We start from the raw sequence: 26,945 nt of genomic DNA, 5'->3' as shown, positions 1-26,945 counted from the left end.
GAAATCTTACTAGTTACCATAAGCATAAATTACATGTAAAACCAAATGTAACATGGAAGTACTCAAAGTTTACTTGGTGTGTATAGATTAAACATAATGATTTTTGAATACCAAAAATTGCCACAAGGCTATATTCTTAGCTCTTGGATTATTAATGATTTAAGGTCCAGGTGTACCACACTCTGAGAGGGTGCTATACACTTATTTTTTTTTTCCTAAAATGGATTGAAGCTTTCACTTTTTCGCGTTTGTTTTTCTTGAGCTTTATATAGCCTGTGAGTTGTTTCTGGAATATTCAGAGCTTGCTGGGGCTAGTATCCAATTATCAGTGACTGCATATTATGTCTGTTCTTTTCTTACTGGGTTACCTCACTCAGGATATTCTTTAGATGAATCCATTTTCCTAGGAATTTCATAAAGTCATTATTTCTAATATCTGAGTAGTATTCCATTGTGTAAATATATCACAAATTTTGTATCTATTCATCTACTGAAGGACATCTGGGTTTTTTCCAGCTTCTGGCTATTATAAATAAGTCTGCTATGAACATTGTGGTGCATGTGTCTGTCCTTAATGTATGTTAGAGCATCAAAAGGGTATATGTCTAGAAGTGGAATAACTGGGTTTTCAGATAGGACTGTGTCCAATTTTCTGAGGAACCTCCAGACTGATTTCCAGAGTGGTTGTACCAGCTTACAATCTCACCAGCAATGGAGGAGCATTCCTCTTTCTCTGCATCCTCACCAGGCTCTGCTGCCATCTGAGTTTTTGATCTTAGCCATTCTGACTGGTGTGAAGTGAATTCTCAGGGTTGTTTAGATTTGCATTTCCCTGATGACTAGGGATGTTGAGCATTTCCTTAGGTGCTCCTCAGTCATTAAATACTCCTCAATTGAAAATTCTTTGTTTAACTCTTTACCCCATTTTTTAATAGGATTGTTTGATTCTCTGGAGTCTAACTTCTTGAGTTCTTTGTGATTATTTGATGTGGGATTGCTAAAGGTCTTTTTCCAATCTGTTGGCTGCTGGTTTGTTTTCTTGACAGTAACTTTCAGGAAAATAAGACAAATAATCAATTAGGCCATTTCTACTAAGTTTTTTGAATTTTGGACAGGAGTTTTGTATGGCCAATGAAACTTTTATTCGTTTACATCTCAAATGATAACCTGCTTTCTGGTAACCCCTCCACAAGCTCTCCATCCCACAGCCTCTCTCTTTTCTGTTCCCGTTACCTCTATAAGTGTGCTTCCCCACCCACCCACCCTCTCTCACCCTACTGCTCCAGCCTCCCCCTATGCTGGGGCATCAAACCTCCACTGGACCAAGGGCCTCTCCTCCCATTGATGTCAGACAGGGCCATTTTCTACTACGTATGTATCTAGAGTCATGGATGCCTCCCGGTACACTCCTTGGTTGGTGGGTTAGTCCCTGGCAGCACTGGGTGGTCTGGCCAGCTAATGCTGTTCTTTCTATTGTGTTGCAAACCACCTCACTTCCTCCAGTCTTTCTGCCAACTTCCCTACCAGGGTCCCTGAGTTCGGTTTGATGGTTGGCTTCAAACATCCACATCTGCATTGGTTAGCTGCTGACTGATTCTCCAAGGAGCAACCACACCAGGTTCCTCTCAGCAGGCAGCTCTTGGTGACACTTCAGTCTTTCATAGAGGGAAAATAGGATGATCCAGGTGGTAGGGGGAGATCTGGGAGGAATAGAAGAGGGGGAACAACTAAGGCAAGCAGTATCAGGTACTGGAGGAAACAGGATAGAGGTATAGAGGGTATGGAAACCACACAAATATGTAGAGGTGGATGAGGAACTGGGAATAACCACTGGAGGGTCTCAGCATCCAGGGAAACAGGAGGTTCCCAGGACCCAACACAACTGCAATGATTTTAACAGAGAAGAGAAGATAGAACCTATAGAGCCCCCTTCTAGTAGACAGACACAGCCCCTGGCCTACGGATGGGGCCAACCACCACTTTCAGAAATGTTATTGTCCAAAGGAAGAACAGGAACAAAAATATTGGCTAGAGACTGAAGGAAGGGACAGCAGGGGCCTGCCCCACCTGGGGATTCATCCTGTGTCCAGATACCAAACCAAAAACTTCTTTTAAAGTAATTGATAAATGGTGTCTTTATCTTGGTAATAGCTCCTCTTTGCTCTTCATTTTTCAGGCCCCAGCTGTACATTTAGCGAAAAGAAATATGAAGGCAGGCCACAGAGTCTGAGACAAGCCCTGCTGGAGTTGTTTGGGGTCTCAAATGAAGAGAAAGCTGCATATTTCTTTTCTATGTGTAGGTAGCCTAGGTCCATCTCATGAATGCTTTTTGGTTGGTTGTTAAATTTCTGTGAGTCTTTCTGGGTCCAGGTTAGTTTCTATCAATTGCTAGGTAAAGCATCTCAGAGGAAGGACAGTTATACTAGGTTCCTCTCTGAAAGTAGAGGAGAATCTCATGAATAGCATCAAGGGTGGGTTCTCTTTCATGGCATGGTTCTAATTTTGAGCCAGTCATTGGTTAGCCATTCCCTACATTTCTGGTCTATCTTTGTTCCTGCACATCTTGTAAGCAGGGCAAATTATGGGTCAAAAGTTTTATGGGTGGGTTGATGTTACCATCCCTCCATTGGAAGTCTTACCTGTTTATAGCAGGTATCGATTTCAGGTTCACTATCACCTATTATTAAGAGTCTTATTTTGGTTCGTGGTATAAGCTCCTAGCAGAGGACAGCATTGTCTGGCATCAATGGGAGAAGAGGCCTTTGATTCAGTGAAGGCTCATTATCCTAGTGTAAGGGAATTCCAAGGCACTGAGTTGGGAGAAAGTGGTTGGGAGGGGTAAAACCTTGATGGAAGCAAGTGGAGGGGAAGGGAGATGGGAGTGGGGGAAAAGGAATAACATTTGAAATGTGAATACAGAGAATATGTAAGAAGAAAAGGAAAAATAGAAGTTTCCTGCATGCTAGGATTCTAATCCATCCCAGAGATGGCCCCCACCCATTCCAGTTCTCTAACCCTCTATGCTCCCATGACTTGATTCCTTCTTTTGACTTTCACCTCCCTCTTTCAGCCAGTTATCTCTTCCCATCCTCCTCTGATGACTATTCCATTTCCCTTCTCAAGCATCATATGTTATGTCCTTGTTACATCGCTTCTTTGGGTAAGTGGATCATATTATGGATATCTGGTCTTACTGTCTACATCCAATAATTAGTGTGACAATGCCAAATGGGTCTTTCTCTGAGTTACTTCATTCAGGGTAATGTATTCAAGATCTACCAATTTTCCTGTGAATTTCATGATATTGTTTTGAATAGCTGAGTATTATTATTATTATTATTATTATTATTATTATTATTATTATTATTATGTGTAAATGTACCAAATTTCTTTATTCATTCTTTGGTTGAGGTACATCTCGGTTGTTTTAGTTTCTGACTATTTCAAATAAAGCTGCTATGAACACAGTTGAAAAAGTGTCCTAGTGAAAGAGTAGACTGTCATTTGAATATGTGCCCATTTGGGTGTATCGTATAGGTAGGTCTTGAGGTAGAACTATTCCCATCTTTTTGCTGAGAAACTTCCAAATTTATTTCCAAGATGGTTTTACAAGTTTTCACACCCATCAGTAATGGACGGGTGCCCTCTGGTTCTTTATCCAAGCCATCATGAATGGTAAATTGAGTTACTGATCTTAGCCATTCTGACAGATATAAGATGGATATAGCATAGTCTTCTAGATTTGAATATGTCTGATGACTAAGATATTGGACATTTAAGTACTTCTCAGCAGTTAAAGATACCTCTGTTTAGAATCTCTATTTACACCTGTACACCTTTTAAAAATTCAGTGATTTGGATTGTTGCGGTGTAGTTTCTTCACTTCTTCATATATTTTGGAAATTATCCCTGTGACAGATGTAGGGATGATAAGGATGTTTTTATCTCTTGGAGCTTGCTGTTTATTTTTTCCTTTTGGATATTTTATGTATTTATATTTCAAGTATCATGCCCTTTCATGGTTTTCCCTCTGGAATCCTGATCTCTGACATTCTTTCCCCCTGTTTCTGTGATGGTGCTGCCCCACTAACCCACCATTCTTTCCACACTTCTCTGGCACTTCACTACACTGGATCATTGCAGCTTCCCAGGACCAATATTCTCCTCCCACTGATGTCCAACAAGGCCATCCTCTGCTACATATGCAGCTGGAGCCATGGACTCTCCATGTGTACTCTTTGGAGGGTGGTTTTGTCCTTAGGAACACTGAGGGTCCTGGTTGATTGACATTGTTGATCTTTCTATGGGGTTTCAAACCCCTTCAGCCCTTTCAGTCTTTTCCCAAACTCCCCCACTGTGGGGGATCCTCCTCTGTATTTGTCACACTCAGGAGACAGCTATATCAGGCTCCTGTCAGCATATGCTTCATGGCATCTGCAATAAAGGCTGAGTTTGGTATCTATATATAAGATGGATGCCCAGGTGGGGCAGTTACTGTAAGGCCTTTCAATCCGTCTTTACATGAAACATTGCATCCATAGTTCCTCCCTTAAATGCTTTGTTCTCCCTTATAAGAAGGACAGAAGCATGTGGAATTTGGTCTCCCTTTTTCTTGAGCGTCATGTGGTCTGTGAATTGTGTCTTGGTTATTCTGAGCTTTCTAGCTAATATCCATTAATCAGCAAGAGCATATCAAATGTATTATTTTATGATTGGGTTACCTCACTCAAGATATTACTGATAATTACTGACGAACTGATATCCAGAGTGATAATACCAGCTATCCCACCAAAAACAGAGGAGTGTTTCTCTTGCTTCTCAACCTTGCCAGGAACTGCCTTCACCTGAGTGAGGGTGCTCCCCCACCTACCTACCTACTTCCTCATGCCTCCCCACCCTGGCATTCCTCTATACTAGAACATCAAGGAGAGAGAGATGGGATAGGGTATTTCTAAAGGGGAAACCAGGAAAGTAGATGACATTTGAAATGTAAATAAAATTTCCAATAAAAATAGAATTAATGAATCAGATTTCCTGAGACTGAAATGCTTTTGTAAGGCAAAAGGAACCATCAATATACCAGGTGCCAAAGTTAAATCAGGATCAGATAAACCATTTAAACGTTGCCATAATAGTAAATGAAGGAGAAGCAGTCATTAAAAGACCTAATACATAAACTCTTCAAACTATTCTACAAAATAGAAACAGAAGATACACTACCCAATTTTTCTATGAAGCCATGATTATGCACATACAAAACCCACAAGAGACCCAGCAACAAAAACTTCAGAACAGTTTCACTTAAGAATATCCATGCAAAAATAATCAATATAATTCTTGCAAGCCGAATCTACGAACACATCAAAACAATCATTGACAGTGATCAATTAGGCTTCGTCCCAGGGATGCAGAAATGGTTCAATATATGAAAACCCATCAATGTAATCCACCATATAGACAAACTAAAATAAGAACATCATTTCATTAGATGCTAAATAAGCATTTGAAAAACTTCAACCCACCTTTATGTAAAAGTCTTGGAAATATCAAGAATTCAAGATCCATACCCAAACACAGTAAAGGCAATATACAGTAAACCAGTAGCCAACATTAAATGAAATTGAGAGAAAATTAAAGCAACCCTACTAAATCATACAGGTTCTTCAGTTGTTTGTTTAGAGTGATACCAAGATATTTTTTATCATTTGTTGCCATTATAAAGGCTGTTGTTGCCCTACCTTCTTTTAAAGAAGAGCTAATAGCAATATTCCTGAAATTGTTCTACAAAATTAAAACAGAAGTAACACTGCCAAACTCATCCTGTGAGATCACAGTTACCCTTATACCTAAACCACACAAAACTCCAACAAAGGAAAAGAACTTCAGACAAATTTCCCCAGTGAAGATTTATGGAAAAATATTACTGAAATTCTTACAAACTGAATACATCAGTAACATCATCCGCCACGTTCAAGTAGGGTTCATACCAGGGATGCGGAGTTGGCTAAATATATGAAAATTCATCAATGTAATTCAACATATAAAGAAACTGAAAAAAAAACCACACATAATAATCTCATTAGATGCTGAAAAAGCCTTTGGAAAAATACAACACCACAAGTCTTAGAGAGATCGGGGATAATACTCTCATACCTAAACAATAAAGGTAATATATAACAAGCACATAGCCAGCATCAAATTAAATGGAGAGAAACTTAAGGCAATTCTTCCAAAATCATTGAGAAGACAAGACTGTTCACTCTTAACATAGACTTTCAGGTTTTAGCTAGAGCAATAAGAAAACTCAGGGGACCAAGGGGGAAAAATTGAAAATGGAGATGTTAAAGCATTTCTATTTGCAGATGATATAATAGTATACACAAGTAACCCCAACAATTTTACCACAGAGCTCATATAGCTGATAGGTAGCAAAGTAGCTATATACAATATTAATATGAAAACTGTTGCCCGGTATACATAAGTGATAAACAGGATAAAGCTATAATTTTTAAAGTAACACTAATTACTTTCAACTGAGCACATATGGAAATAAAGCACTGACTTGGAGTACTTTGGCAATTTTATGGCATAATAATTTTACTTGATCATAATGGGGAATCATTAGGTTCAGAGAAAAAATGAAATAATTCTGCCTTTCAAAAATAAGAACCTTACACATAAGGCACAATATGTAATTGCCACTTTGGTGGTGGATGCCTATTCTTTATTAGAAACGCCCAAAATAACCTGCTGTTCCAATTACTCCTTCTTTGAGATTTTTAGCAAATTCTTCTGGTATATGTCACCACACCTGGCAATATTCCATTCTGATTCAGAAACTCATCTTCCATGGGTCTTCATAGGTCAGTATTGGTGCTTTTATATGACTTAGAACCTAAAGCTGAGCATACCATTGTGAAAACACAAATACACCACCACCACCACTACAAACAATAGTAACAAAAATGCTCATCCATTATTAAAAGATTCCCATACAGTAGACTGACAGCATGTTTTATAATCTTTCTTTTTCTCCCTTGGAAAAAAATTATATATACATGCAAATATATATATATACATATAAAAACTTTATAAATATTAATAATATATAATTTCAAGTCATTATTTATATATTAATATTATATATAATATAAAGTAGTTCATTAAGTATATATAGTGTTTCCAGGAAACTGATATTTCATGTTTTTGTATGTGTTAACCAGACCAAGGCTTCAATTTGAAAACTTCTCTTTGATCATTTGAAAATCCAAATCTTCTGACTCATGCTCTCCTGTGTAATTGCCCCACACTATAAATGTCAGAGTGTAAAATTAGCATTTTAAGGATGCTCCTTTTATTTTGAATAATTTCTTTTAGAAACTGTTTTATTCTTCTTGCATCTTGTTCTTACAGATAAAAGTTTTAGTGAGGGTAAGGCATGGTTGGGAGGTGGAGATTTAGTGCTTCCTACAGTGGAAAAATTGTGCCTGAGTAGCAAAAGGATGAACAGAGAACTGTGTGTATGAAAAGTGGTCCTCTCTTAAGAAATAAGTATTAGAGTACAGAAGAAACATTAATTTGTTCCTTCTTATATTTCCCTACTACAGAATTTATGTTCATTTATTGATTGTTATTTTTATGTGAAAATCTATTGAAGGTTTAAGTTAATTTTGGTATCTTTAATATGTGTGTGAATATTGGGTCTTCTTCTCTATAAACATAGTACTGCTCATAAAAAAAGAAGTAAGTATTAGAAAACAGAAGAAACTTTCTTTTGTCTCTTCATGCATACCCGTACTATAGAATTTATGTTCATTGATTGATTATTGTTTTTTTATATGAAAATCTATTGAAGTTTTAAATTAATTTTGGTATCTTTAATATGTGTGCAAATATTGGATCTTTCTCTCCATAAACATAGTACTGATCATAAAAATAATAAAGAAATATATGTGTTTAATATGCATTTAGATATATTAGCTTAATAAAATTACAAATTGAATGGGTGTATAGATACTTACAGAGTAGATAATGTACAAAAATCAAATGGAAATCTGTGAAAATAATAACATGCTGTTAAATCTAAACAGCCTCACTGAGGTTCCTCTGTAAGCTCTGGGATGTTCAAACAGCAGAGAGGCTGTTCTAGCTTTTGTTATTTGTGTGAGTGATTAACAGCTGAATTGTGAACCTGGACTACAGTGCCATCTGTCACTTTATGACCTTAACAGTGACATTATAACTCATTAGCTTACAAGGAGGAAAAATACAGTAGCTTACATTGTTTGAGCTAATATTGGACATTTAAATTCAGTGTTATTTTGAAACTGTCTACATCTCATGTTCTTATGCTGATTATAGAAAGTAATCTTGAAGGCTTCCAAAGTTTAACTTAGGAGTAGGCCCTATTCCCAGCGGTAGATAATCAGGTGGGCAACACAAAACAAAATCAATGATATCTTGGAAAATTATCTCTCTCATAATGTGAAGTAAGAGTATATTTTTTGTTGCTGTTGTATATACTTGTATATATTACATAAATATTATGACTTCAATTATTGTTGTACGAGGGATATATAAGTGTGTGAACATGTATTTCTGTGTATATGTTGGCTACTTCTGCTTTTAGGTTTGTTTTAGGTTACCATTATCTTCTTTAGAATCCATTTTATTTTCCAATTAGAGACAAAAGGAAAGTGCATGCAGATGAGAGACAGTATGAGGATGAACTAGAAAGAGTAAAGAGTGAAAGAAAGTGTAAAAGAAAGAGAAAAGGAAAAAGGAATCCAGATGAATTTCTGGTGGGAATGGTAATTGATGTATTTTCTTTGACAAACAATGTACACGCTTCATGTTGAGAGCTAAGTTTAGAGGAACCATATGATATATATTTCTTCTATTGATTTATATATATATATATATATATATATATATATATATATATAAATATATATATATATATCACATGTAATCTATAATATATGATATATATATATATGTATACATATATATATATATATATATATATATATTACACACACTCAGCCATATAAGAATATAAACCTAAATATTTGTAGAATATGTTTACACTATCAGAAATCAAGACGTAAGGTCCCAAGAGCCCAATATATTCGTGTTTGATACCTAGGTAGGTAAATTTGTAATTTTTATTTAGTGGCTTACTATTCAGCAAGTAAAAATACAATGAACTTGATATATGCTGCAATGTTGAGATATCAATAAACATTTTGAAAAAAGAAGAAGCCAGATGCAAATGCATCTACAGAATAATTATATTATATATGTTGGCAAGAATGGAAAAATTCATGATGATAGAAATCACTTAGTGGTTCAGTGACAGAGAGGAAAGAATGGAGAGATTAAACTTCTTCTTTTTTTTTTTTTTGGTTATGGAATTTGTCTTAAAATAGTGCTGTATATAAACCAAAAGATACTTTTACTAAAGTTCACAGCATTAAAATGATCAAAGAATCAAATTTGATTATAATGCATCTCAATTATTAAAAACTTGTATAGACGTAAAAAACAAAGGTTGCATCAGACACCTATACACTTTTCTCCTAATTGTTCTCTGACTGGTAACTCAGCACTCAAATACATGAGCCAATGGTCAGAATCATATTCAGACCCGCAAACATGCCTTTGGATCTTTTGCAACAATTTTTTATAAAAATCCCAGTTATCAAGACATATGCATGGAGAAATCCGTAGTTCTTCTCATTCCGATTCCTTTCCATTCCTTTTTTTCTATTATAGGCTGTAAATTTTCTGTCTTAAATTACACAAACCTCTTTTATTTCTGATTTTTATTTTATTATTTCCTCAAATACCACAATATAAATGCTTTCATATTCTTTATATTATGTGATGTGTTCTCATGATTTAAGTTGAGAGATCTTTCTGATGGATATGCTAATATGGATGAGGTTCAAGTGAACATTTACATTGTAAAATAACTGAATGATATGTCAAGACGTACTGTAATTCATCTGATTAGAAAATATGATGGGAGTGATTTGGCTCTTGATTGCTAGAGATAAAGTATAACCATTTTCATATAATAATGGTCAAAATATTATTAGCTCCATCAATGTTAAATATTATTTATTAAGTCATATATTATTTTACTACAAGAAATTATACTAGAAATATTTTACTAGAAGAAATATATCAGAAATTCTCTTAAAGAAACTGTTGTCCTCAGTTAATAATATATAGTAGATACATCAATCTTTCACATAGTACCTGGATGATTCTGAATACAAAGTATCATTTTTATTACTCACAGTTGATGGCTTGGCAGAAGCAGATTGATTTTACAGATGTCTTTCCACATCTCTCATGGAAAGCATAGCGAAGAAAGAGATTAAACCACTTGCAGAAGATGTCTTAGCTTTGGAGTCACGGGATTATGATTCAGCATCCCATGTGAGCCAGCAAACCTTCAGCACTATTGTAATTATCCTGCCAGAATTTATAGCTTGTTTAATTTACTGCAAAGGTGAATCATTGCACGTTTTATATTATGGAAGGTTTTATTTAGACTAATTCGAAACTTTCTGTAAGAAAATGACTTGGAAAGAGAAAACACACATTCTGTTATACTTTAAGACTCCGTTATAGTCACTGATAATGGGATGCTAACCCCAGAAGCTCGGACTACCCCAGAAACAACTCACAGACTATGAAGTTCAAGAAAAAAATAAAACAAAAGAAAACAAAACAAACAAAAAAATATAAGTCATGCTCAATCCTTACACACCCAGAAAACGTTGACTAATTCCGGGTTACATCCTGTTTTACATGTACTTTTTGCTCATTGTAACTAGTAAGACCTTAATGCAGAGTATCAAACCTTAAAAAAAAAAAAAAAAAAAAAAGCCAAGCACTGACACAATTGTATTTGTATACATTTACGCAAAAATGTTTAAAATTTTTTCTTTTATCTTTGTTTTTTAAAATAAAGTTAAAAAAAGGAAACCCATGACCCATACTTCTCAGGGTATGTCACATTATTTAAGAAGTTATTCCTCAAGCTTTATTTAGCAATCCAAAGAGACCACTAGGCATGAGCTATTTCTAGGATTATGTTTAATCACTTGTGAATGGAAATTCCATACTGTACCAGTACTGTGCACATATGTTAGCTTTATTAGGCTTCCATAATGAAATATCACAGTGAAGGTTACTTAAGCAATAAAAAGTAGTATTCACTCAGTTTTGGAGTCCAAAAAAAAAAAAGAAAAGAAAAGAAAAGAAAATTGTGTTACAAGATGAGTAGATGTCGCCACAGGTTGAAGTTTCTCTACTTGTTATTTATTCTCCAGGAATGAGTTTTATACTGTTAATGAATGTTTATTAAAATATTAATTAATTATTCTCGATTCCTATTATAAATTTTATGCTGGCTCTATGAAGTCATAATCAACTGTCTTAAATATTTAATCCACAAAGATTTTCATGCACTTAAGGAAAGGAGCAGTTTTCTTTATTAAGCACATGAAATTACTGAAGGTACTATTCAAGCTTATCCATATATCTTTTTGCTTTTACTAAATTATTTAATGTTCTTGTACTGCCTGAAGTGTGTACTTGCATTCATATGTGCAGGGTCTAAGAGGGGGTGAGAGATTGGTAGTATAGTTAGTGTGCGTTTAAGATTTTCTGTCATGTTTTCATTGTTTCTGCATACAGTAGATTTTAAAATGATTTATATGTCATGTTCAAGATTGGTTAGTGTTGAAGTTACCACAGCAATTACTCACAGTGTGGCTTGCCTGCTGCTGCTAACAGATGTTGTGGTTGTGTGATTGTAATGCGAAGGAGATTAAATGCCAATCATTAGGTGTGTGTAGTGCATTCAGTATTTAAAAGGGATCCTATTGCTTAATTTTGCCTTTATAGTTATCTGGTGTAGGTAAAAAAGAAATCACAGTTTTATTAGTGAACATGCATATTGTAATTGAAGGAGTGTAGATGCATTTTTATTTACTTTTTTCTATAAATGAAGAAACATAGGAAGAAACTGCCACCATTTCCTTAAGAATTTGAGTTTCTATCTGGAAAAGATGTAGGCTTTCCTCAGAAGTCATTTTCTTGACTAGCACTTACTCTTTCAGTGATTGATTTTTGCTATATGTGTGCTATTCAGGTAGATGAATGACATAATTTAATTCTGCACAAAAACATAGTTTTATAACTTTTATTTCTATTCTGTTTTGAGATGCAAGTTTACTACTTCAGGAACTGAGCTGAAATCAGGATTGATACCCTCTATGCAAAGCTCCTGCTGATATATTCTTCTTGAGACCAAAAATTATACACAGGTAGACTGGAAAGGAGACATTATAAATATCCCTTTCCTTTGTTCTTCAATAAATATACAAAAGATGCCCAAGAAGGAGTAATGTTGAATAAATATTTGTATGATGCAAAATAGTTGAGGTGTAGGATGACTGCACATAGGAATTGTGTTTTCTGGGCTGGGTTAACATTGGGGTAATCAGAAAAAGTACCATCGGTTAGGACAATATCTGTATTTTAAATACTAATCTACAGAAACACTTTTCTTGTCAGTTTCTCAAACAGTCATTTCACAAAGGTTCATGATACTCTTATGGGCAAGATTATTATAAAAATTATGCATCCTTTAATTATCAGATTACATAAGCCCTTCACACTCATTGATTGATCACTTATGCTTTCATTAAAATCAGCTAAATCTCTGATTGTGCTGCTTGTAATAGAAAAACGAAAAGCATCTAACCTGGTATGATTTATCTGTATCTATTTTTTTAGCTAAATGAAAATTTCAATTAATACTCATAATATTTTTTCTTCCCAAACTTTCTTCCAGGATTTTACTATTCTGACCAGATTACCTGATCCCTGTTCTTTCCTTCTATTTCTAGAATGGTACTGTCAGAAGCAAGAGAAAGAACCTAGCCTGTAGTAATTTAAGAAACCAATTTTGATAGAAGCCTCTAATAAAAGACAATATACAATGTCTCTCTATGTATTTACTGGGTTACCTCAGTAAATAAGATTTTTAATTTAATTCATTCATTAGAAAACTTCATCATTTCACTTTTTTTAACAGCTGAGAAGTCTTTCGTAGCATATATGCAGCACATTTTCATTAGGGTTTTTCATGTTCTATCATACATGGAATAGTACTATGTACTATTGTACATAGATCACCCAAGGATGACATCAACAAACATGGCAAATAGGATAAAGCTAAGTTCATAAGGCCTCAACCATGCACAATGATGACAGGAAACTAAAGAAATCTGTGAGCAATAGAGTTGTCCTCACCAGGGATGAATACAACAGTTGATTGTCCAGTGTCGAATGATCAGTGCCAAAAACATAACGCAAATCACATAACATGCACTTCATAACTTGTATTTAGGACATGTATGCAAATAATGACAATTAAGGAAAAGAGAAGAGAACAAGATTTTGAAAGAAAGCAGGGTGTGATAAAAACCATAACAAAAAACAGCAGCAGCAAAAACAACACAAGCAAAACAATTTGGATGGAGAGAAAGGCATGGAGAAACACTGTTATTAAATGATAATTTCAAAATTAAAAAATAATATAATGTATTATCCCGAAAGATAGATAGAAAAGGAAAGCAAGAAGAAAGAGTATTATGTATAATCCCAAGAGAAATAAAAAAGAAAGAAAGACAAAAAGAAAGGAAAGAAGGAAGGAAGGAAAAAAGTACAAAGGCAAAATAAACACTTAGAAACTGTTTCTACAAATTATTACATGAAACTAAAATACCAGTGCTAGATGTGCATGTCCTTATTAAGTGTGGGACAGAAAATCTGTGTAAGTTTACAAGCATTACAAGATACTATGCTTGTTTTTTGTGGACCATCCGCCCTACACTAGACCTGACTATTAAAACTCCACACTCTTTGAATAGGAGACAGAAAAAACAGAGTTAGACTGCTATAGGGTATGGGGGTGATAGCCTTTTGGTGATTTGGATGATGATGTGCCTTATAGATTATAAGGGATGGCATTACTAGAAATATGGCCTTGTTAGAGGAAGTGTGTCATACAAGGGTAGGCTCATGCCAGACCCAGGGGTATCTTTCTGCTTGTTGCCTGCTGATCAGGATGTAGACCTCTCAGCCACTTCCCCAGCACCATGTCTGTCTATTGTCTGCCATGACATCTGCCTTGACAGTAATGGACTAAACATTTGACCCAGGAAGCAAGCCCCAATTAAATGTTTCCTTTTAGAAGAGTTGCCATAGTCATGTATCTTCATAGCAATAGAAACACTAACTAACATAGCCATCAAGGATCACACCACGTTCTAGACCTTGCCTGTTAAGCTGTTGTTGACTGGCATGATAGTGTCATGAACGTTATGGCATAATTAAATGCTTCCTAATTGGATTTGAGTCACTTTTCATTGGACAATGCATGCCTTGCAGTTAGAAATGATCCATGCATAAAGGTGATATTGCCCAAAATGAATAAATGAATATGTAGTTAAACTGCCTTCTAAATTTTTGTGTTTATACCCATACTAGATGAGCTTTCAGTTTTGTTCAGAGAAGTCATTTTAGTCAGTCAGAAGTTATCACAGAAGGTTTGAAAGTGTAAAAAAAAAGCTTAGAATAAGTAATAGTCATGTAATTGATGGCAAATAGGACATCAAAGTCACTCTCTCCAAGGCTAAGTAAGCATCCAAGAAAAGGCAGAGAACTAAAGAATAGGGGGGCAAGTTCAGGAGACACGGTCTTGTCAATATGACTTATTTTTTCAATCAAGATCACAGAGTTGTTGGGACTGCTTCCATGTAGGTCAGTAAAATAAGGGAAGGAGGATAAGGAGGAGGGGTAGGAAACAAGGAAGAGGAAGAATGGGAAAGAAAGAAAATGAAGGAAAGAAAAGTAAGCATAAAAGACAAAGAGAGAATGTGAAGGAGGGTATGGAAAGAATGAGAGGAACAGGTTATGACTGTAGGACGGAGTACAGGTGATTAAGAGGAGTCACTGATAGTGACTGCCATAGGTTAATGCAATCGCTTTTCAGTATATCTTATATTACACTGTCTATGTGTTCCTTTTACCTCCACACTTTTTGTCTCTGTCTCTCTGACCCCTCTCTCTCCTTCCTTCCCTATCTGATTCCCTTCCTTCCTTCTTCCCTGCCTGTCACATTTCCTCTTCATGCTTTGTATTTTTATATTGGTAAAGGACCCTTTTTCCACTGTAGCCACTCTGTAACACTCTCTGTAGCTGAAGGTGACCTAAATATATAAGTCGTCCTTAGCATTAGCATTAAAACCCATAGCCTTGTTTTTGAATCTGTATCTGGAATTATAAATGTGGTTCAACTTCTGGGAAAACTGGTTTCCTTTTTCAACTTAACTACAGTATGTGTGTGTGTGTGTGTGTGTGTGTGTGTGTGTGTGTGTGTGTGTGTGTTGAGGAACCCATGTTCCATGGGGAGTAACTGATTCTCACCATATCTCATGATGAAAGTCTTTTTTTAATTTATATGTTTATTTATACAGTCTTTCTCCTGAAATAGGGTATTATCTATTCATGTTTACTCCTTTAGAGATTATGAGCCTTTTAATCAAATATTAACTTCTAAAACCCCTCACTTATGGATTGCATAAGTAAATACTAATGTGTAAGTAAAATATCCAGTGGTTTTTATGTGAAATCGAACCTTCATGTCTATATACACCCACACAGTTGAGATTGGGCTTTACCTTTATATCATGAGTTTGTGTTTATTTTCTGTAAATTATATTATGTATTTAGATGTTTTTGGCTGACATCACATGAAATACAAAACAGCCATGGATTTACAACTGTCCCTTGAAGTGGCAACACTTGGTATTCCTCTGTACTAATTTGTAGTTCAAATGATAATCCTAGATGATATTAGTAATCTACATGCACATTTTATTTTTTATTCCTGTGAAATGAGAACAAACTAATTGACATAAAGACTATCTGTGTCTTACAGTAGAGACCTGACAGTAGGAAGGCTGACTACAGGCTACTGTATTCTCTACACACATTCTTGTCAGTCTCCACGTGCCCAACAAGCAGACATACTCTTCACGGGCTCAGGTACCAATTCTGAACTTACTGTCGTTTGTAAAATTAAGTTTTCTTTGGTTATCCAACTGTGATTTCCTTCTGGTAGCCAGCCAAGTATGCTCTTAGTTCTGACAGAAAAGTCATATTCCCTTTCATATTATTGTTTTATCCTTAAAATTTGAGAATATCATACATGAGAATTACTCTTTTCTTCATAGAAAACTATATAGAACATCTGCAACATTTTCCAGAGTTTCATGGACAATATAGGCCCTCTTAAAATATATCTTCTTCCTTTAAATATTTCCAATCAACATAATTTCCTTAAGAAATATCTCTTCTCTCAAAGTATTTCTAGTTCTTGAAGAAAATACATTATTTTCAATAAAACAATAAGAACAGCAGCAAAACACACTTGGTGTTTGAGAGATGACTTAGTAGTTAAGAGCACCTGCTATTCTTGCAAAGGATATGAGTTTTGTTCAGCAACATACACTGTCTCATAACTATTCATAACTCCATTCCCAGGGTATCTGATAGTGTCTTTGACACACACACACACACACACACACACACACACACACACCACACACACATATATATATATATATATATGAACATTTACATATATATATATATAATAGGAGCACATAAATGTGCATATATATATATATATATATATATATATATATATATATATATATATATATATATATAAATGTTCATACTGGCACAATACACAATAATATATCTATAAAAATTAAAAAGATTCTTAAAGCTATTGTAGAAATCTAAAAACTTCATACTCTGCAAATAGGTTACAATGTGAATTTAGCTTAGAGTTCACAGCAAGGATAGAGACCACAATATTTATCAAACTAGTTTTGATCTTGGCCTTACTTATTTATGCTACGTTTTATAACCATATAAATGGCTATATAACCACTCACTCATTCACTTGCACATATGTATATCGAGTTATACAGACCAGAGGGTATGCACTATTACTTTTGAGAAACTATCATTTTAACGTAACTCAGTGCTCTTAAGAGATTTGCAATTTAAAGTACATTAAAACTCATTTATGACATCCTGTTACACTCAATATTTTCAGCCTCTCATGAAAAGTCTTTAAAACAGTGATAAGGTGTCATTTAAAAAAGTAATAAAACCTTCTTTTGGGTTGAATATTTAATTAGTCGATGTAAAAGAAGTAGAACTAAAAGGTTCTGAACTCATTTATATATTTTCTTTAATAATAAATGATAGCTGACTTATAAATCACATCATATATTTAATTACTATAAATTTGCACTGATAATTAAGAAATGCTTTTATTAATTATGTACTTCTACTACAAAGTTAGTTCTATGACTGAGCAATAGGAAAAATATAAATATGGTTTGACTTTAAAATAGCTAAAAACTAATATAAACTTCTATATTAAAATCAAGATGAATGGTATATAAACATAAAGTCAAATTTAGGACTAAAACATCAACAACTTTAGAATCATTTTGAAATTTATTCATGAGAATATACCATAGTAACTAAATCAATAGCTTCTTAAATAGATTGTATAAAGAGAATATGGAATACTGCTTAAGTCCAACTCATAATATATTTATGATTTGTACTTAATTACAAGTCATAGAGTTACATTTGACATATAGTTAGGATTCATCAATTTTTCATAAACATGTTTTAAGATTTTGCTCTGCTAAATGGTATACAAAGATTATGAAAGAGTAGAAATAGAAATGGAAAAAGCAATCAAAAGGACACTGTAATGATTAATATGTATGTAACAGACAAAATGACGTGCAAGATTTGAAAAGAAACTACTACTGCTACAAGATTGATCACCAGACACTGATATTTGAAAAATTCAATACACCACTTTTGCAAATAGACAGATCATTCATACAACAAATAAAAAATGCTTGCAGTAACTTACATTACAAGTCAAATAAAATCTACAGATATTTACAGAACTTGTTGCCCAAACAAAAAACAATATACCTTCTTGATGTACTTAATGGACTTTTCTATAAAACTGAGCACATATTAAAATACAAAGCAAGTTTCAATAAATACAAGAATATTCCAGTCCAAGGGTTGAAAAATATGTGGTATGTTTGTATTATTTTTAATTGAACAACTTTATTTTAAAAAACAAAGATAAATGTACTGATTTTAAAAGGATTTTTGCGTGACAGTATATGAATACATTTTTGTCAGTACTTGGTCTTTTTTAAAGTTTTGATAGTATGCCTTAAATTCTTACTAGTTACAATGAGCATAAAGTACATGTAAAACAAGATGTAACCTGGAAATAGTCAACGTTATTTTGGTGTGTAAAGATTAAGCATAATGATTTTTCATTTTCATTTTTTTTTTCTTGAACTTCATATAGTCTGAGTTGTTTCTGAGATGGTCAGAGCTTTCTGGGGTTAGTATCCCATTATCAGTGACTGCATATTATGTCTGTCCTTTTGTGACTGGGTTCCCTCACTCAGGATGATATTCTCTAGATGCATCCATTTTCTTAAGAATTTCATAAAGTAGATGAATGGATACAAAAATTGTGGTATATTTACACAATGGAGTACTACTCAGCGATCAGAAACATTATTTAGTGAGATGACCATGTGGTTTTTATCTTTGAGTTTTTTTATATGGTAGATTACATTGATGGATTTCTGTATGTTAAACCATTACTCAATTCCAGGGATGAAGCCTACTTTATCATGCTGAATGATCATTTTGATGTGTTCTTAGATTCGATTTGCAAGGATTTTGTTGAATATTTTTGCATCAATGTTCATAAGTGAGATTGGTCTGAAATTCTCTTTCCTTGTAGTGTCTTTGTGTGGTATAGGAAGGAGGGTTATTGTGGCCTCGAAAAATGAATTAGGTAGTGTTCCATTTGACTCTATTTTGTGGAAGAGTTTGGAGAGTATTGGTATTAAGTCCTCAATAAATGTCTGATAGAATTCTGCACTGAACCCATCTGGACCTGGGCTTTTTTTGGTTGGGAGGCTTTTGATGATTGCTTCTATTTCCTTAGGTGTTATGGGATTATTTAGATGGTTTACCTGGCCCTGGTTTAACTTTAGTATTTGGTATCTGTCTAGGAATTCATCCATTTCCTCCAGATTTTCCAGCTTTGAAGAGTATAGGCTTTTGTAATAGGATCTGATGATTTCTTGACTTTCCTCAGTTTCAGTTGTTATGTCTCCACTTTCCTTTCAGATTTTGTTTATGTTGATGCTCTCTCTTTGCCCTCTAGTTAGTCTGGCTAACAGTTTATCAGTATTGTTAATTTTCTAAAAGAAAATTGGTTCTTTTGATCCTTTGAATGTTTTTTGTTTGTTTGTTTGTATGTATTTGGTCAATTTCTGCTCTGAATATACCTTCTTCTCTGCACCTCAAGGCACCTTCTCCAAAATTGACCATACACTTGGTCACATAACATGCCTCAATAGATATAAGTAGATTGAAATACCCTCATGCATCCTGTCAGATAACCATGGTCTAAGGCTGGTCTTTAAAAACAACAAAGACAACAAAAAGCCCATATACACATGGAAACTAAACAATGCTATATTAAATGACAGCATGGTCAAAGAAGAAATAAAGAAAGAAATTGAGGATTTTCTAGAAATTAATGAAAATAAAAACACAACGTACCCAAACCTATGGGATGCAATGGAAGCAGCACTGAGAGGAAATCTGATAGTTCTGAGTGCTTCCAAAAAGAAACCAGAGAGAGCATACACTAGCAACTTGACAGCATAGTTGAAAGCTCGAGAGCAAAAGGAAGCAGATACACCCAAGAGGAGTAGACAGTATGTTTATATTCTAACCAGATGAAACAGACCAAGTCTTTAACGTGATCCCTTTTTAAAGCAGACATGGTTTTAGATTAAAACTCTTCCACAGAAAAAAACATAAGCAGGATTTATTAAGTAATAAAACAAACCATTTTCATTAAAAAAATAAAAGAATGTAGAATGATTAAAATTTCTTTATAACTCAAATAAAATGAAAAAAGTTATAAAATTACCTCAATTAATAGAAAGATTCAATTTGTTTAGACTATTTGATATAGAAAGAATTTTATATTTTATTTAATCATTTTAAACACTAGATATTTTATTCCCTGCCTTTGGTCCACCCTCTCAGTATTTCACATCCCATACCTCCTACCCCAGTACCTTCCAGGATGTTCCCACCCACCAAACACTACCTCTCCAGATATCCCCACTCACTGTCGACTCTAGTCTCTTGAGGGTTAGGTGCATCTTCCCTGCTGAATCCAAACCCAGAAGTCCACTGCTGTATATGTGCTGGGGCTGCATACCAGCTGGTTATTGCTGTCTGGTAAACACAATGTCTGAGAGATTTCAGAGGTTCAGGTTACTTGAGATGACTGCTCCTACTAGAGGGTTGCCTTCCTCAACTTCTTCTAGATTTTCTCTAATTCAGTCACTGGAGTCAGCATCTTCTGTACATTGGCATTGGTTGGGTGTAACTATCTGCATCTGACTCTTTCAGCTGCTTGTTGGATTCTTTGCAGGGCAGTCTTTATAGGCCCCATTTTGTGAGCACACAATAGTCTCATTAATAGTGTCAGGCTTGGGGCCTCTCTCCCCCTGAGCTGGTTCTCAATTTGGGCCTGTCACTTGACCTCTTTTTCCTGGACTCTTCTCCATTTATTTCCCTGCAGTTTTTTTTCCAGGAAAGAACAATCATAGTTTAGAGTTTTTGACTATGGAATGGCAACCCCCACCCCCTCTCTTGATGACTCTATATGTTCCTTCTCCTAACATTTCATCTAAGTTCTCTACCTTCAAATAACTCAACCCAAAAATGGGGTATAGAATTAAACCAAATATTCACAGCAGAAGACTCTCAAACAGCAAACAAACACTTAGAAATATCCAAAGTCCTAAGGGAACAGAAAAATGGAAATCAAAATGATTTGCACATACTGGCAAGGATATGGAGAAAGACAAAAAAAAAAAAAAAAAACAAACTTCTCCATTGCTGGTGAAATTGAAAACTGATACAACCACCTTGACAATCATTCTGGGGTTTCCTTTGAAAATTGCAAATAGATCTATCTGAGAGTTCTGTTATACCACACTTGGACGTATATACCTAAAAGATACTCCACTATGCCACAGGGACATGTGTTCCACCAAGTTTATAGTGGCCTTGTTTGTAATAACTTGATGCTGGAAACAACCCAGATGTTCTACAAGAGACAAATGAATACAAAAACATGTAGTTCACTTATACAATGGATACCCTTCAGCTGTTAAGAATGAGAACATCATGAGTATTGCAGGCAAATGGATGGAAGGAGAAATTATCATCCTGAATGAGGTAACTCAGACCTAAAAGCACATGCATGGTATGGAGTCACTAACAAGTGGATATTAGACAGGAGAGTACAGAACACCCAGGATACAATCCCCAGAACTCAGAAAGGTCAACAAGGTGAAGGGCCCAAGTGAGATGATAAAGAAACCAATCACAGGAGGAGGAAGGAGGAAACGGGAAAGGGGACATTTAGGGGAAGAGGGAGACATGGTAAATATTGCGTGGGGGAAACATGACTGAAGCCCTTAGGGCCAGCAGAAAGAATAGAAACAGGCAACCTTGGGCATTTACAGGTAGGGAGACCCTCTAGAATATGCCAGAGACCTGAGAGGTAAGAGAAACTCAGGACTCCAAGAAAGAGATAATAGAGCTAAAAATTTTTTAGTATTAGTTTTAAAAGTTTCCAAAATAGAACATAATAAATAAATATAAAACTGAACAAATCAAACAAGAACAAGCATAAATCCCAAACATATATTGCTGAAAACTCAAGTAGAAAAAAAATGTGTTTCTTTAGATTGATTCATATTAAATTTCAAACAGCAAACATGACAAAAATAAAAACATTGTTAAACATTTGAGTTTTAGGTTATGTTATGAATCATTTCAATAAATTGTAGGTTTTTTTTTTTTTTTTTTTTACCACTGTCCTCTGAGCAAACGGGTAAGCCCAGAAGATGAGATCTGTTTCTAGAACACAACTTGACAGCCAGCAAGTGATATACAAATGCCCAATTCCTCATGAAAGCAGAGACTCTCTATTCTTTGTAAATTAGGCAAGTCTTGGGGCAAAGTACAAAACAGGAAGTATCCAGTATTCTCAGTATATTATCCAAGAACAACATGGCAGTTTCTCCTTCATGGGAAGTAGAAATGAATGTTTTGAAATATTTTTAGGCACACAGTGAAGTGTTTCCGGAACATCTCAAGAAAACTCTCCAGGATTAGCAGATTTGGTGGAATGAAGAATACTGCGCTACCCCTTACTATCTAATTCAGTTGCATTTGCAATTGAGTTGCCAAGCCAGCTCTGTCAGCCAACAGGGTCTCAAGACAGGGAGTGGGGCATAAAGGAAGGAAAGACCATTAGACAACACTGTTGCATGGCTCCAGACAATTCTGAAGGTAAAGCAGGTTTATTTTTTCCAGTCTGCTTTTATACCATTGTAGATACACACAGAGAATGGATCCTTTCATAGATCAAAGACAAAGCAGTCAAGGAAAAACAAGGCACTAAACAACGCCTTGTGGTCACTGTGTTTATGGACTTCTCAGGATGCCCAAGATACAAGGAATAAAATATTCCTCAGCTCTATTTACCTTGAGCTGACTTTCTTGTCCTAATCCCAATGTTGAACTCCTTCTAAATTCCTGGAAGCAGCCCCGAAACCTCTCCACAGGAGAGAAACGGAAACCCTGACCTTTAACATGGCACTGCAGAATGCTTGTCTGTCTTGATTGCAATCACAACAATAACATAATGAAAGAAGTTCCTTTTTCCAGGTCTAATTTGAGGAGTCAGTCTGTCTAGATGAACATGAAAATTCACACTAGGAACTTATTATCCGCAGGTATTATTTCTCCGTATACCATGTCTAATTTTCTTCCTTTGTTTCTTTGTTTTCTTTGTTTCTTTGTTTCTTCTTCCTTCCTTTTTCCTTTCCTTCCTTCCTTGCATTCTTTCTTTTTTCTTTATCTCTGTCTCTCTCTTTTTAAATTTTTATTTAATGTTCTTCTTTTTACATTTCAAATTTTATCTCCCACCTGGTCCACCCTCTGATTGTTTCACATCCCAGACTCCTATCCCTGACTCCAAGAGGATGTCCACATCTACCACCCCTATCTGATCATACCTATCCAGTCCCTGGGAGCTCAAGTCTATCGAGGATTAGGTGCATCTTCTCTAACTGACTCCATACCTAGCAGTCCTCTGTTGAATACATGTTAGGGACCTTGTATCAACTTGTGTGTGTTGCCTGGTGTCTGAGAGATGTCAGTGTCCATATTAGTTGAGACTGCTGGTCTTCCTATAGGATCACTCTTCTCTTCAGCATTTTCAATTTTCATTCTAATGTTTTGTCACATTAAAAGACAAATTATTAAAACTCTATCTGAATATAAGATCTTGTTGTTCCATGATGACACTAATAAAAAGGAAGAAAAAGGGATTCATGTCATAGAACCAAGATAGTTTCAGTCCTGGTATCCTTGCTAAAATATGCAGGTGAAACTATTGTTATTAAAGATATTTTAACACTGTTCTTTCAGTGTATGATAGAAGCAATGGCCAAATAATCAATATGGAGTTGACTGAAAAAGACTTTAATTTAACATTTGTGTTTTATACAAGCCATTATTACAAATCTCATATAGAACATTTACTATTGCAACCCATTAGTTTTGTTTATAAAGCACAGTTGGATGTATTTTTAGGATTTATATAAAAATTATTATGCATATGTGCCTTTATATCTATGTGTGTGGTGAGGTGGTATAAGCACAGGAATACAGTGGCTTAAGCATACAGGAGAGGGGCATTTGATAATCTGGAAGTAGAGTTGCACGTGGGCTATAAGAAACCTGGCATGAGTACTGGACATCAAGTCTGTTCCTCTACAGCAATAACAAGCATTATGCCCATAAAGTCTGCCTCAGAGCTCTAGCTCCTAGACAATGATTTTAAAAGAAATCACATAAAAATATGTTCTGAGACCACATGAGGTCTAAATGGAGAGCAAAAACCGTAAAGTCCTTAAGTACTTGCATATCATGTGAAAGAATACTAAAGAATATTGGATTAAAGCAATGTCTTGATATGAATTAAAATATTTTAAATAAAGGACAGCAAATGTACTACTGATCAATATTGGGGTAAACAACAAGGGTGGTTAGAAGCAAATTTACAGTATTGTATAAATAAGAGAACTTGGTAGTAATTTATTCAGATCATTTCTGTCTAAGTCAATTGCAAAACAGAAGAAAGTTAAGGCTAAGAAAGCTGACAAACTGTTTTGGAGAATAGCAAAAATCAATTTAATTGAACAATAGGAAAACCACAGAAAAAATTCAGACTTCGGCTTCTTCTCTGTGTCTGTGTTTGTGTTTGTGTGTGTGTGTGTGTGTGTGTGTGTGTGTGTCTGACAGAGATACAGACATATAAAGACACAGAGAGACAGACAAGGAGATAAACAGACACACAGAGGGAAATATTGTGGTATATTGTCCACATGTATGAGGTTAGTTTTTTCCTACATGTGACAGATAAGTGAGAATATCAGATGTGATTTTCTATGTTTTTCTGCACTTCATTCCTCTGAGGCAGAGAATGTCTCTGATTCAGGAGCTCACATTTTTTCCCATTATGCTGGCATCCAGGAACTTTTTTTTTTCTCAGTGCTGAGGTTGCATTACATTTATAATCACATACCACTTCACATACATGCTGGTTTATGAACTCTGAACTGCTTCTTCTGAATGTGTGGCAAGGACTTATAAATATACTGGCCCTGAATGTTTTTATAAATATGAGCAAAATTAATAAAATTGTAACCTGGCTACAGTAGCAAACAACATAAAAAAAAAAACTTAAAAATTAATACTTTCAGAGAAGTAAAATATGACATTGATACTAATCTTATGATCATTAAAATTGATAAAAAATATTGGAAACAATTCTGTATCCAAAACTTTGATAACTTGGAGAAAGTGCTTGAAATAACAATTCTTTATTATAATTATGATAGTAAAAAATCAAAGGAAGTGGAAAAGCCATCGGAGATAAAGGTTGCCTATGACAGAAGGTAACTCTATTGTGCTTAACTTTCTAGAATTCATACATAAACTATGAATTTAAAACAAATGAACAAACTTGAATAAATGGGAACATATGAATATTACTGTAGATGAAGTTAAAATAAGTTTTTAAATAGATATTGTTTAAATGGATCATTATTTTTCTCTTACTGTAATCACATACCCTTTTAAAAGTAACAAAAGAAAATTTGTTTTGCCTCAAAATTCTGCAGCACAATGCAAAAAATATATATGGAAATTATGATATGATTGTGAGGAAGCAGTTGTTCATATTTCATCTGTAATCAAAGACCAAAAAAATGGTAGATTCTGGTGTTCAGTTGAGTTTCTAGCCCAAAATGGTTCAGATTATTTTGAGTTTGGTCTTCCAATCCCAATTTACTTTATCAAGATTATCTGTCAGGCATTTCCAGACCTTCTCTCTTTGCTGACTCTACATTATGTCAAGTTGACAGTCTGTATTAAACATCAAACAAGCCATACAAGAAAACTTTTGTCTTCTACACTCACATTTTTCTATAAAAATAAAAATCTTCTAAATACAATGTTAGTTTACAAATATAATTTGGGTTCTGAAACATAAAAAACAAAATTTAATAAATAGAAAACTGAACATGCCCAGCTGCCCACAGTGGCATGCTGTCTCTTCAGAGGTCAATTGTCTAGCCACTTCTCAGCCCATCTTTATCAGAACTGTGAAACTGGAAACATAAAAGTTAGACCTAGTCTCCTGCTCTACTGCCCTCAATCACCTGACCTCTTTGTCCTCGGGATTCTGGGACACTTTTACTGTGTACTTCAATTGTCCAGTCCTGATTATCCGTCTTACACCAATCATCATGGCTAACACAAAGAACAACATCAGCAGCAGCAACTCGGATGACAGCACACAATGGCAAGGATGTGGAGAAAGAGGAGCACTTCACTAATGAGTGGCCCAGCAAGCAGCTGACTAGGACAGATGCACATGCTTACACCCAACAGTTATACTTAAGTGACCCCTGTGGTTGAATTAAGGAAAGTCTACAAGAACTGAGGAGGAGAAACCCCATAGGTAGACCAGCAATCAAAACTAAGCTCACTCTTGAGGTCTTTAAAACACTGATTCACCAAAGATGTTCTGACATATATGTTGCAGAGGACTGCCTTGCCTTGTCTGTTCTCAGGTGGAGACATCTGAGACCCCAGATTATAGAGAGACCTTGCAGAGGTGATGGGATATCTCCAGGAGACAGGGGGCAGGCAGGAAGAATGTGATGAAAAACTGTGGGAGGGTATAGCTAGAAGGGAGCAATGGCTGGGTTTTTTTTTTTTTTTTTTAAGTAATTTTAAAAAGGTGTTCAAACAGAGTAATGTTAAGAGAAAATAGGAATAGAAGATGAGGAATCTCAGTTCAAAAGACCAGAAAATATTTCAACAAAATCATAAAAGATAAAATTTCCAGCCTAAAGAAACGGATGGCTATAAACACACAAGAATGCTACACAACATGAATTAGACTGGACCAAAACATAATATTCAAACCACATAATAATTAAAACAATAAATCTACAAAACAATGACAGAATATAAGAAGCATAGAGGGAAAAGCCCAAGCCACATACAGTGACCAACCTCTCAGAATTAGACCTGAA

At 35.0% G+C, this 26,945-nt stretch overlaps 1 pseudogene across 1 annotated transcript in view; it reads right to left on the bottom strand.

Moving 5' to 3' along the window:
* Positions 1-26,152, bottom strand: part of LOC308435770 — a 139,125-nt pseudogene extending 112,973 nt beyond the window's left edge. Inside the window, exon 1 of the transcript in view lies at positions 26,069-26,152. The product of the transcript in view is annotated as an uncharacterized misc_RNA (transcript). The remainder of the gene's footprint in view (positions 1-26,068) is intronic.
* Between the last annotated feature and the right edge of the window lie 793 nt (positions 26,153-26,945).

This window comes from Micromys minutus (assembly GCF_963924665.1).
Source record: "Micromys minutus genome assembly, chromosome: 23".
In the NCBI taxonomy this organism is placed as follows: Eukaryota; Metazoa; Chordata; class Mammalia; order Rodentia; family Muridae; genus Micromys; species Micromys minutus.
This window is presented reverse-complemented; position numbering and strand designations above follow the sequence as displayed.